The sequence below is a fragment of the Rhinoderma darwinii genome, unplaced genomic scaffold, assembly GCF_050947455.1.
Source record: "Rhinoderma darwinii isolate aRhiDar2 unplaced genomic scaffold, aRhiDar2.hap1 Scaffold_56, whole genome shotgun sequence".
NCBI lineage: Eukaryota > Metazoa > Chordata > Amphibia > Anura > Rhinodermatidae > Rhinoderma > Rhinoderma darwinii.
This window is the reverse complement of record NW_027464111.1, coordinates 368,779-381,428: the sequence shown is the minus strand read 5'-3', so window position 1 is coordinate 381,428 and position 12,650 is coordinate 368,779.

The window sequence follows — 12,650 nt, the reverse complement described above, 5'->3', positions numbered from 1 at the left end:
CCCTGTATGACGCGGCAGTTCATGTGACCGCTGCAGCCTGTGATTGGCCTGTGATTGGCTGCAGCCGTCACTTGGACTGAAACGTAATCCCGGGAGGCCGGACTGGAGGAAGAAGCAGGGAGTTATGGGTAAGTATGAACTTCTATTTTTTTTACAGGCTGATGTATATTGTGATCGGATGTCACTGTCCAGGGTGCTGAAACAGTTACTGCCAATCGTTTAACTCTTTCAGCACCCTGGACAGTGACTATTTACTGACATCGCCTATTAACGCTCCTGTAATTACGGGTGCACACACGTAATCACCCGTAATTACAGGAGCCCCATTGACTTCCTCAGTCTGGCTGTAGATCTAGAGATACATAGGTTTAGCCAGAATGAAGAACTATCATGTTAGTATAACCAGTACGCTCCGCAGCACACATAACATCTGCGGAATTCATTGCGGAATTTTCACTCTCCATTGAAGTCAATGGAGAAATTCCGCAATGAGTCCGCAACAAGTCCGCTACACGTCCGCAACAGCCAGTGTATGCTGCGGACACCAAATTCCGCACCACAGACTATGCTCCGCAGAATTGTCCGCAACGTGTAAACGAACCCAACTAAAAAGCTGTGGAAAGCAATGGAGAAACGTGTACGCTGCGGATTTCCGCTGCGGACTATCCGCAGCGGAATTGCAGAGCAATTCCGCCACGTCTGGTCATGCCCTAAAAAACGAAAAGATTCCACAGCCCTAAGGCTCTGTTCACATCTGCATTGGGGTCCCGTTCTGACGTTCCCGTCAGAGGTTTCCGTCAGAACAGGACCCTGAGCAGACACAAACTGACACCGACGGAAACCAGGGGTTTCCGTTTCCATCACCATTGATTTCAGTAGTCGACTAAGCTATTGCTTCCGGCAAAACGAAGGGTCCGGAGCACAAAAGAGACAAACGGAAACCACGGGCACCGGCTCCGTCACCATTGAAATCAATGGTGATGGAAACGGAAACCCCTGGTTTTCGTCGGTGTCTGCTCAGGGTCCCGTTCTAACGGAAACCTCCGATGGAACGTCAGAATATTACAGTTAATATTTATTAAAAATTCTGTTTTAAAGTTTTTTGCCTGGCAGTGATAGTTTGATATTTGTCCAAAACCTATTTATTTCCATATTTCATGGATATTATGAGGTGGGACTACTCACCTAACCAGTATGTTCCGACGGGAGCTGCATGCGTCCATCTCATCAAGTCTCCGATCTCCTGGCAGCTCCACTTTGTACAGATCCTACAATGAAAATCTATGCAAAAAGTTTACACCAAAAAAACAGAAAATTCTACTGCGGAACCAGGATTGTTGTTGTGTGGCAGGGCTGCACCTCGCCCTTCTGCTGCCGGAGGTAAACAGTGAAATAGCGCCCCCACCTGCATCACCATAGAGTGGCCATGTGGGGTAGAGAAAAGATAGCAAAGAAAATATAGAAAACCTTTATGTTTACATGTAGTAGAAATCTATTTAATACAAGCGAATAATATTTATAAAAATCGTAATCACATGCTGCGTTAGGCCTCATTCCCACGACAGGGTTTCCCGGCCGGGTGCCGGCCGTTCATAAATCGGCCGGCACCCGGCTGCATTAGGAATAATAGACCCCTAATGGGGCTATTCACACGACCGATTTTTTGACGGCCGGGGAAACCGGCCGTCAAAAAATAGGACATGCTCTATCTTCGGCCGGGTACCCGGCCGCCCGGCTCCCATAGAAGTCTATGGGGCCGGGTAATACCCGGCCATCACCGGGATGTGTCCCGAGTGATGGCCGGGTTTTCCGGCGCTTGCGCTCTATCTCCTCCTCCTCACAGCGCAGAGTGCATGTGAGGAGGAGGAGTTGATGCCATTCTGACGAATGGCATCGCTGTACACTGTGTTGCAGGGCCGGGGTGTACAGCAGGTGGAAGGGAGCGCTGCGCTGGCTCCCTTCCCCTGCTTGTTTTAAAAGCACCCTGGCCCGGCGACACCTTCGATGGCGCCGCTAGCAGCTGCTGCGGCTGCTACTACTGCAGCGACGCCACTATCGCAGAGCAGGGAGGTATCTCCCCGCTCTGCTATGTGCTAGCCGCACTTTAGCTCCTTGAAGGAGCGTAATCCCCGTGTTTTCGGGGATTCCGCTCCTGGACAGAGCGCTTGATGTCTCTGTCCATATCTGGGCAGTGACATCAGGGGAAACTCCTGAAGCGGAATCCCCGAACACATGGGGATTCCCCTTCAGGAGTTGCCGCAGATGTCACTGTCCAGATTTGCCTGGCCCGGATGCAAAACTTTATGCAAACCGGCCGGGCAGAATAGCCGATTTTACCGACCGGCACTCGGGCTCGGGCGCGACCCGGTCGTGTGAATCCCGCCTTAGGCCTCATTCACATGACAGGGTCCGAGTGTCGGCCGGGAAAATCGGCCGTTTTTGGCCGATTTTCCCGGCCGGTTTACATCCGTTCCGATTCCGTTCCGGGCCGTGTTGCTGTTTTTACCGGCCGATTTGGACCCGATTTGCATCCGGTTTTTTCCCTGACCGTTTTTTAATCGGATTAATTTTTTGCACTTTACTTATTTTTTTATTATTATGTTCTGTCCCTCAAAGGTCAAAAAAGACCTTTTTGGAACTTTTAATATTTTTTTTCTTTCTTTTACACCATGTTTTTCCCTGTAACTGGAGCTGCACAGCAGCCCCAGTTACAGGGGAAATCAGCCCTCTCACAGTGACGATTGTCACTAATAGGATTGTGCTAGGTCTAGTAAGACCCAGCAGCAGTCTGTCACTAACGGCACCCGGCGATCATGTGACCAGTCACATGATCACCGGGAGGAATAGAGACAGCACCGCTGCTGTCTCTATTTCTATACACAGCGTTCATTGAGCGTTGTGTAAAAAGACATTGTAGAAGACAGAAGCAGTGAAAGCTGCTTCTATCCTCTCCTCAGGGTCCCCGGCAGTCACGGACAGCCGGAGACCCGACATTCAGCTGCCCGATCGCGCGGGCAGCAAGTTAAAACCCGAGCCGTAAAAAGTCTATGGCTCGGGTTTTAAGGACCCTGACCGCTGGCCGTAAAAACACAGCCAGCGGTCGGGAACCGTAACAAGCAGGGGAAGGGAGCCAGCGCAGCGCTCCCTTCCACCTGCTGTACACCCCGACCCTGCCACACAGTATCACCAGCGTAGCCATTCGTCCGAATGGCATCAACTCCTCCTCCTCACATGCACTCTGCACTGTGAGGAGAGAGTGCGCGAGTGACGGTTGACCCGGCCATCACTCGGGACACATTCCGGTGATGGCCGTGTATTACCCAGCCCCATAGACTTCTATGGGAGCCGGGCGGCCGGGCACCCGGCCGAATATAGGGCATGTCCCATTTTTTGACGGCCGGTTTTCCTGGCCCGTCAAAAAATCGGTCGTGTGAATAGCCCCATTAGGGGTCTATTATTCCTAATGCAGCCGGGTGCCGGCCGATTTATGAACGGCCGGCACCCGGCCGGGAAACCCTGTCGTGTGAATCCCGCCTTAATTCTGCAGTGTATTACTGACATACCTACCTACCTGCACTAATTATATTACACTCATCCATTATATACCTACCTGCACTCATTATATTACACTCATCCATTATATACCTACCTGCACTCACTACATTACACTCATACATTATATACCTACCTGCACTCATTATATTACACTCATCCATTATATACCTACCTGCACTCATTATTTTACACTCATCCATTATATACCTATCTGCACTCACTACATTACACTCATACATTATATACCTACCTGCACTCATTATATTACACTCATACATTATATACCTACCTGCACTCATTATATTACACTCATCCATTATATACCTACCTGCGCTCATTATATTACACTCATCCATTATATACCTACCTGCACTCACTATATTACACTCATCCATTATATACCTACCTGCACTCATTATATTACACTCATCCATTATATACCTACCTGCACTCACTATATTACACTCATCCATTATATACCTACCTGCACTCATTATATTACACTCATCCATTATATACCTACCTGCACTCATTATATTACACTCATATATTATATACCTACCTGCACTCATTATATTACACTCATCCATTATATACTTACCTGCACTCACTATATTACACTCATCCATTATATACCTACCTGCACTCTTTATATTACACTCATCCATTATATACATACCTGCACTCACTATATTACACTCATCCATTATATACCTACCTGAACTCACTATATTACACTCATCCATTATATACTTACATGCTGGCCCTTTAAGAAACGGCCTGGGCCAGCGCGCACTTGGGATCCGGCTGCCGTGAGCAGGAGACATCAGTGGACGTTAGCGACCTCGTGGTGGAGGAGGCTGTCAAGCAAGGTACAGGATCCAGCGACGGAGACCACTGGCAGGAGAGGGACCTGCCGCCAGCGTTACAATAACTTTACCCCAGTCCTCTGCAGTCCAATCAATATACTTAAAACAGGATGTCAGTCTGTCCTTGATGTTTTTCTTGGAGAGAAGTGGCTTCTTTGCAGCTCTTCTTGACACCAGTCCAGCCTCCAAAAGCCTTCACCTCACTGTGCGTGCAGATGCACTGACAGATGTCTGAGGAAGCGCTGCACTGCTGTTGAACCGATCCCATAGCTGAATCCTCTTTAGGAGAAGGTCCTGGTACTTGCTGGAATTTCATGGACACCCTGAAGCCTTCTTCATAGCAAATGAACCTCTCTCCTTGAAGTACTGGATGATCCGATAAATGGTTCATTTTGGGGTAATCTTACAAGCAGCAATGTCTTTGCCTGTAAGGCTCTTTTGATGCAAAGCAATGATAAGCAAGTTAACGACATCCACCGGCATCCGTTATATGTCAATGTGGTGATGTATCTAGACGACATCAAGATTTTCTCACGCGCTTTGACTACACATTGGAAACGTGTTCGACAGGTCTTTCAACGGTTGCTGGAGAATAAGCTCTGTGCAAAGTTGGAGAAGTGGGTCTTCCAGAAATCCTCCCTTCCCTTTCTAGATTATATAGTCTCTGACCAGGGATTGAAGATGGACACCAACAAAACATCTGCTGTGTTGAACTGGCTTTGTTCTCAGGGTCTCCGTGCAATTCAACGCTTTCTGGGATTTGCACATTTCTACCGGCAGTTTATTCCCCACTACTCTTCATTACTGGCGCCTATTTCAGCTCTTACAAAGAAAGGAGTGAATGCCAAAAATGAGACCCAAGAGACCAAATTGGCATTTCTTCAACTCAGTCTGTCTCTGCCGCCCCTATATTGCAGCATCCGGACATCTCCAAGCAATTCTTCTTTGAGGTGGATGCCTCTACTATCGATGCAGGTGCAGACCTGACGCAAAAAGGTCTTACCGGCAAGACTGTCACCTGCGGCTTCTTCTCCTAGTTATTTTCTCCTGCCGAGAAGAATTACTCTTAGAGATCAGGAGCTTCTGGCCATTGAATTGGCATTGGAAGAGTGGAAACATCTGCTAGAAGGGGTCATGCATCCTGTAATTATTTTCAGACCACGAATATTTGGTCTATCTACAGACCGCTCAGCGGTTGAATCCGCGCCAGGCCAGGTGGGCGCTCTTCTTTGCCTGATTTGAAATTCTGTTACATTTCCGTCCTGCCGAAAGGAATACTAAGGCTGACGCTCTGTCTCGGTGAATTGAAATTAACTTGGTTTTTATTTTTCCAAAGTACAATACAAAAGTATACAACATCCCAATGATACAGTCTCACAGTGTTGTACACAGAACACAGAAAAAGCTTGCACCTTTAGATATCAGAAACGTGCCTCGGACGTTGACATACTGACATATTAACAGACAAACAAACATAAAAACAGACATACAAAGAGTGGTGGTGATAAATACAAGCAATTATACATATGAGATGTCAAAAAGGAACAGGATGATGCAGGATACGAAAACCATGTATAAGTTAGCACAGATACATTCACAGAGTGACAGAGTTCTTGCGGAGCAGAAGTTGAACATGGGGTAACTCCGTCCAAGGGGCCCATTGAGACAAACACTTCTGCCTATAACCTTTAGATGTAGCAAAGTGCAATACGTAATAGAAGTGAAGATAAACCCTGTTTAGCACCTCCGAGAGATTCAGAGCCTCAGCTGTTTTCCATCTCTTGGCTATATGGAATCTGGAAGCGATAAGAATATGGCTTATTGGCCACCTATATTCTAAAGGGATCTCATCCATCTGCATATCAGTTAAAGCCAATGCAGGGGAAGGTAAAAGTTCTGCTCCCATTAATTCTGATATGTAGCGGAAGATACGCTTCCAGAATGGGTAGACTGATTTACATGTCCACCATAGATGAAATAATGTGCCCCTTGCTCCACATTCCCTCCAACACAAAGGAGAAGCCTAGGCTTGCATATGTTGTAACAGGTGTGAGGTACCAACGAAACTGAATTATCCTAATGGCTTCTATATGATTGACACATTTGGATATCCTATGTGAGTGATGTAAAGCAGCCCTCCAGTCCTCCTCCGAGAACTCCCGACCCATATCCGTCTCCCACTGAGACATGTATTTCAATTTGAGAACTGAGCTGTGGGTGTTTAAGGACAAGTAAGCTGAGGCCAAACCTTTCAGCGATGTAATATCCTAATCTGTCTCTGTGATTTGATGCCTCTGATCAAGTGAAACATATTATATCGATCCTTCTCGCATCATTCTGGTGGCTCCAGTCCTACTGAAGGATATCCATCATCGTAAAACCTTTGTTCCCTCAGCCAGAAGAAGGACAGTGCTTTCCTGGGGACATAACCCTAAACTGGCCGGTCACGCAGGTGTGCGTAAAACCAGAGAGCTAATTTCTCGTCAATTTTGGTAGCCAGCCATGGTCCAGGATGTTCAGGACTATGTCGCTTCCTGTTCCTTCTGCTCCCGGAACAAGACCTCCAAGTCCAGACCAGCTGGCCTTCTTCTACCTCTTCCAGTCCCTGATTCTCTGTGGCAACATATTGCGATGGACATTGTGAGGGATCTACTCCTTTCACCCGAATGCAATACCATCTGGCCGGTGGTAGATCGCTTCTTCAAAATGGCACATTTTGATCTTTTGTCTGGTTTGCCTTCTGCTCCTCATCTTGCCGGTCTCTTTATACAGCATATATTTCGTCTGCATGTTCTTTCCCATCATATTGTTTCTGACCACGGTGTACAGTTCACCTAAAGATTTTGGAGAGCACTGTGTGGCCTGCTGGTAGTCAATTTAGATCTTTCTTCTGCATACCATCCACAGTTCAATGGCCAAGTGGAGAGGGTCAACCAGATCCTAGAGAACTTTCTACACCATTTCAGGCAACGTGTCCGCTAGTATCAATTGTATCAGTTATTACAAAATGTTTCTTCACATTTAAGTGTTTTATCTGCTGCTGGGGCGCAATCGCCACCTCCTCAATTTGCTGCCTTCAGTCCTGGATTGCATCTACAACTCCTCCACCTTACAAAGGCGACTCCAAGCCTTGTAGAGGATTAAATCAATGCAAAATCCGTTTTGAGCTTTTAGCGCAGCAATTTGCTTCCGACCACGCTAAGGTAGCCAACATCTTGTCTCTACTGTCTGGTGAGGCGGCAGGCCTGGGCTTCACCTCTATGGAAAAGGAAAAACCCATCATCTTTGTTATCCAAGAATTTTTCACGACTTTTAAAAAAGTCATCATCTGCTTCTTTGTCACTACTCCAGTAGGACAATATGCCATCCAGTTTTGCACATTATCCACAGAGTAAGGCCCCATGCACACGACTGGAAAAAAACTCAGTTTTTGCAGACCGCAGTTGCGGTCCGCAAAAACGGAGCCATTCACTTTCATTGAACACTGACACGTTGCCGTAGCACTACGGAAGGGTGTCCGTGCCGTGGAAATGTTCCGGGAATTATGGAACATGTCCGTTCTTTTGCATTTTGCGGGCCGTGCTCCCATACTTTGTATGGGAGCACGGCCCGAAAATGCGGCTGTCAGTCGGCGGCCGGCCGTGCCCGCAATCGTGGGCCGTGATTGCGGGCACGGTCGTGTGCATGGGGCCTTACAGTGGAACATTGATTCTCTTGTCGCTATGTTTTGGAAAGGTCTGGCAGACCGCATCAAGGATGAACAGGCCCTGTATTAACTACCGAGGTCTTAATGAAATCACGATAAAAAAAAACCCACGTTCATTTCCAAGCTCTTTGACTGACTGCAAGGTGCTAAGATTTTCACCAAGCTAGACTTAGGTGGTACTTACAATTTGATTCACATCTGTGAAGGGAATGAGGGGAAAATCATGTTTAATATTAGAGATGGAAACCATGAATATCTAATTGTGCCTTTTGGTCTCAGAAATCCCCGGCTGTCTTTCAAGAACTTGTTAACGACATTTTGCAAGATCTATTATACGGCTGTGTTTTGTTATATTTGGATGCCATTTTTGTTTTCTCCCTAGACCACTATACTCATCGCAAGCAATAGAGTCTTGTTCTGCACCGACTTACAGAGAATCATCTATATGCCAAGCTTAAAAAATTGCTTTTTGAGTGATCCAGACTGTCTTTTGTAGGATATATCTCTGATCAAGGAATTCAAATAGATCCAGCAGTACTTAAATTGTCTAGTCCCCATGGACTCAAAGCCATACAACGACTTCCTGAAGTTACTAATTATGATCGACAATTAATTCCTAAATTTTCTTACCTGGTGGCACCCATCTCTGCTATCACCAAAATGGGTTTAATTGCCAAAATTCGGACTTCTAAAGCCGTTTCTGCTTTCATCAGCCTTAAACAGGCCTTCTCCTCTGCCTGTAAGGAGTGCGTGCTGTTCTTTTTCAAAAAAATTATAAAGCAAAAACGCTTTCCTGTGGATTCTTCTCCAATGCCTTGTCCCCTACCCAGAAAAATGATGGCATTGGAGATCAGGAACTCTTGGCCATAAAATTAGCTCTCGAAGAATGGAGACGTTTGCTAGAAGGTGCTCATTATGCCATCACTGTCTACACCGATCACAAAAATGTATTGTATCTGCAAACGGCATATAAACTAAACCCTCATCAAGCAGGTTGGACTTGGCTTACCAAGTTGCTCTGGTTGTACTGTAATCTGGTTCGTAGTTGACTGTTTTTCAAAGATGGCACACTTTATTCCTCTGACCGGCCTTTCTTCTGCTAAAAGTCTGTCTAATCTCTTCAGTAAACACATTTTTCGTCTGCGATGACTCCCTAAGCATATCGTGTTCGATAGAGGAGTGAAATTTACTTCAAAGTTCTAAAGGCCACTCTGCAAGTTGTTTGAAGTTAAGTTGGATTTTCTTTCCGCCTACCACCATTAATCTAATGGAGAATTGGAATGGTTCAACCAGGTTTTGGAAAACTTGTTCAGCAATTTTGTGTCCGCACTTCAAGATGACTGGACTAGTCTTCTTCCCTGGGCAGAGTTTGCTTATAATAACTACACCTGGGAATCCACACCTTTTTCCTTGGTTTATGGACAGCATCCAAGAATCCCTCTGCCAGTTCCAACACTGTCCAAAGTTCCAGCAGCCAGTTTCACTCAATTCTTGCACAAAGGGCAGGAGGCCAAGGAGTCTATAAGTAAGGCTGGGTTCACACGTGGCGGAATTTCACTTAAATTCCGCTGCGGACACTCCGCAGCGTTAATCCGCAGCGGAGCCGTTTGTCCATTGACTTCCACTTTAATTTAGCAGTGTTCGTTTAGACGAGGCGTAAAATTCCGCTGCGGAGCATAGGCTGCGGAGCGGAATTTGGTGTCCGCAGCATGCTCTGTCTGTTGCGGAGCAGTGGCGGACTCATGACGGAATTTCTCCATTGACTTCAATAGAGATTCTAATTTCCGCAATGAAGTCCGCAGCTGTCATGCACATGTTATGTGTGCTGCGGATCCGTCTTGCTTTTTTAACTTGACATTTCTTCATTCTGGCTGGACCTATGTATTTCTAGCACAACAAAACCTATAACTAGGAGTCTGACACACGAGAATTGGGTTAAAAGATATGAAAGTTTATTGAGACAAATTAAAAATACAAATAATCACATGTATAAAATTAGTAGAGATGTGAACCACAGGAAACAATGGACAGCCAGAACAAATATCTCACAGAACAACGCTGTGCAGACAAACTGAGCACACCTGTGTTAAATAACAGTCATAGTGGTGTACAAACAGCTAATCATGGGACACTTGGTAGGTGCTGGGAGACGAATGCAACAAAGGTATATAGATGTTGGTAATTAATCTGCACAGTATGTCTCAAGCAGTAATGAATCACAGTTACAAAAAGAGCACATGCAGCGAGTGACCGAAGATCAAAAATACATAATAATGAACTGTGCAAATGTGCACATGTCTCTTACCCATGACAGGATGCAAATGCAAATGACTGGCGTCCACCCCGACGCGCGTTTCGGCCCGGAAGCCTTCGTCTGGGGGTGGTGTCAGAGCCCACTCTCCAGCCTTTTAAGGTAGTCCCCCTCCTATGTATTTCTAGGTCTACAGCCAGACTGAGGAAGTCAATGGGGCTCCCGTAATGACGGGAGCGTTGCTAGGAGACGTCAGTAAATAGTCACTGTCCAGGGTGCTGAAAGAGTTAAGCGATCGGCAGTAACTGTTTCTGCACCCGGGACAGTGACTACCGATCCCAATATACAGCAACCGGTCAAAAAAAATAGAAGTTCATACTTACCGAGAACTCCCTGCTTCTGTCTCCAGTCCGGCCTCCCAGGATGACGTTTCAGTCTAAGTGACGGCTGCAGCCAATCACAGGCCAATAACAGGCTGCAGCGGTCACATGGACTGCCGCGTCATCCAGGGAGGTCGGGCTGGATGCCGAAGGAGGGACGCGTCACCAAGACAACGCCGGTAAGTATGAATTTCTTTGACTTTCACAAGGGAAAGTGCTGTCCCTTCTCTCTATCCTGCACTGATAGGGAGAAAGGGAAGTACTTTTACCGCAGTCCGCAGCAGCTAGTCCGCATCAATTTACTGCACATTTTGTGCAGATCCGCAGCAGAATCTGCAACGCAGATTCTGTGCGGCATTGATGCGGACAGTTGCGGAGGAAATCCGCCACGTGTGGTCATGCCCTAAAGGAGTAGGCCGATTGAAGGGAAATGCATACAAGAAGTATAGAGTTCCTCCGCAATTCCACCCAGGAGACAAGGTCTAGTTATCCACCAAGTACATTTGTTTGAGGACCCACTGTTTTAAATTGGATCCTTGGTTTTCTACAAGCTCCGACTCCCACAGTCTTTGAAAACTCCCAAATGTTTTCATGTGCCTCTTCCCAAGTCTCTGTTCCGCAATCACTTCTCCAAGAAGTTTCCTCGTTCTCCTGCTTCCTCCACTCCTGATAGAGAGTATGAAGTCAACGGGATTCTGGGCACCAAGAGGTCCAGAGGGAAGCTCCGGTACCTGGTCAATTAGAAAATCTTTGGTCTGAGGAGAAATCTTGGGAACCTGAGGAAAATGATCATGCTTCATCTCTCCTCTGGAAATGTTGTCTTCACTTTCCCCACAAGGCTAAAAAGAGGGGGCATAAGGCTCTCTGCGGCTGCCATATACTTACCTCTACATGACGTCCTCTGGCTCCTGGCCACCACCACATACCTCCATCACTACGTGACATACACCTACTAACCCATACTTACTATATTACACTCATCCATTATATACCTACCTTCCTACCTGCACTCACTATATTACACTCATCCAATATATACCTACCTATCTGCACTCACTATATTACTCTCATCCATTATATACCTACCTATCTGCACTCACTATATTACACTCATCCAATATATACCTACCTATCTGCACTCACTATATACACTCATCCAATATATACCTACCTATCTGCACTCACTATATTACTCTCATCCATTATATACCTACCTATCTGCACTCACTATATTACACTCATCCATTATATACCTACCTTCCTACCTGCACTCACTATATTACACTCATCCATTATATACCTACCTATCTGCACTCACTATATTACACTCATCCATTATATACCTACCTATCTGCACTCACTATATTACACTCATCCAATATATACCTTCCTACCTGCACTCCCTATATTACACTCATCCAACATATACCTACCTATCTGCACTCACTATATTACTCTCATCCATTATATACCTACCTACCCAAACTCACTAAGTTACACTCATCTATTATATACTTATTTGCACTCACTAAATAACACACTTCCATTTTACACAAACCTATCCACACTCACTATATTATACTCATCCATTACCATTTATTTTAGCCTCTTTAGGGCTCTATTTGTTCTGACCCTTTTCTAGGGCATCATCTGTTTTTGGCCACACGCAGGCACCATTTCAGTGGTCCTCGGGCACTATTTACATGGTCCTTTCTCGGGCACAATTTCTATGGTCCTCATTTGGGTACCATTTATTTTGGCCTCTTTAGGGCTCTATTTGTTTTGACCCTTTTCTAGGGCGTCTGTTTTTGGCCACACGCAGGCACCATTTCAGTGGTCCTCGGGCACTATTTATACAGTACTTACTCGGGAACCATTTCTATGGTCTT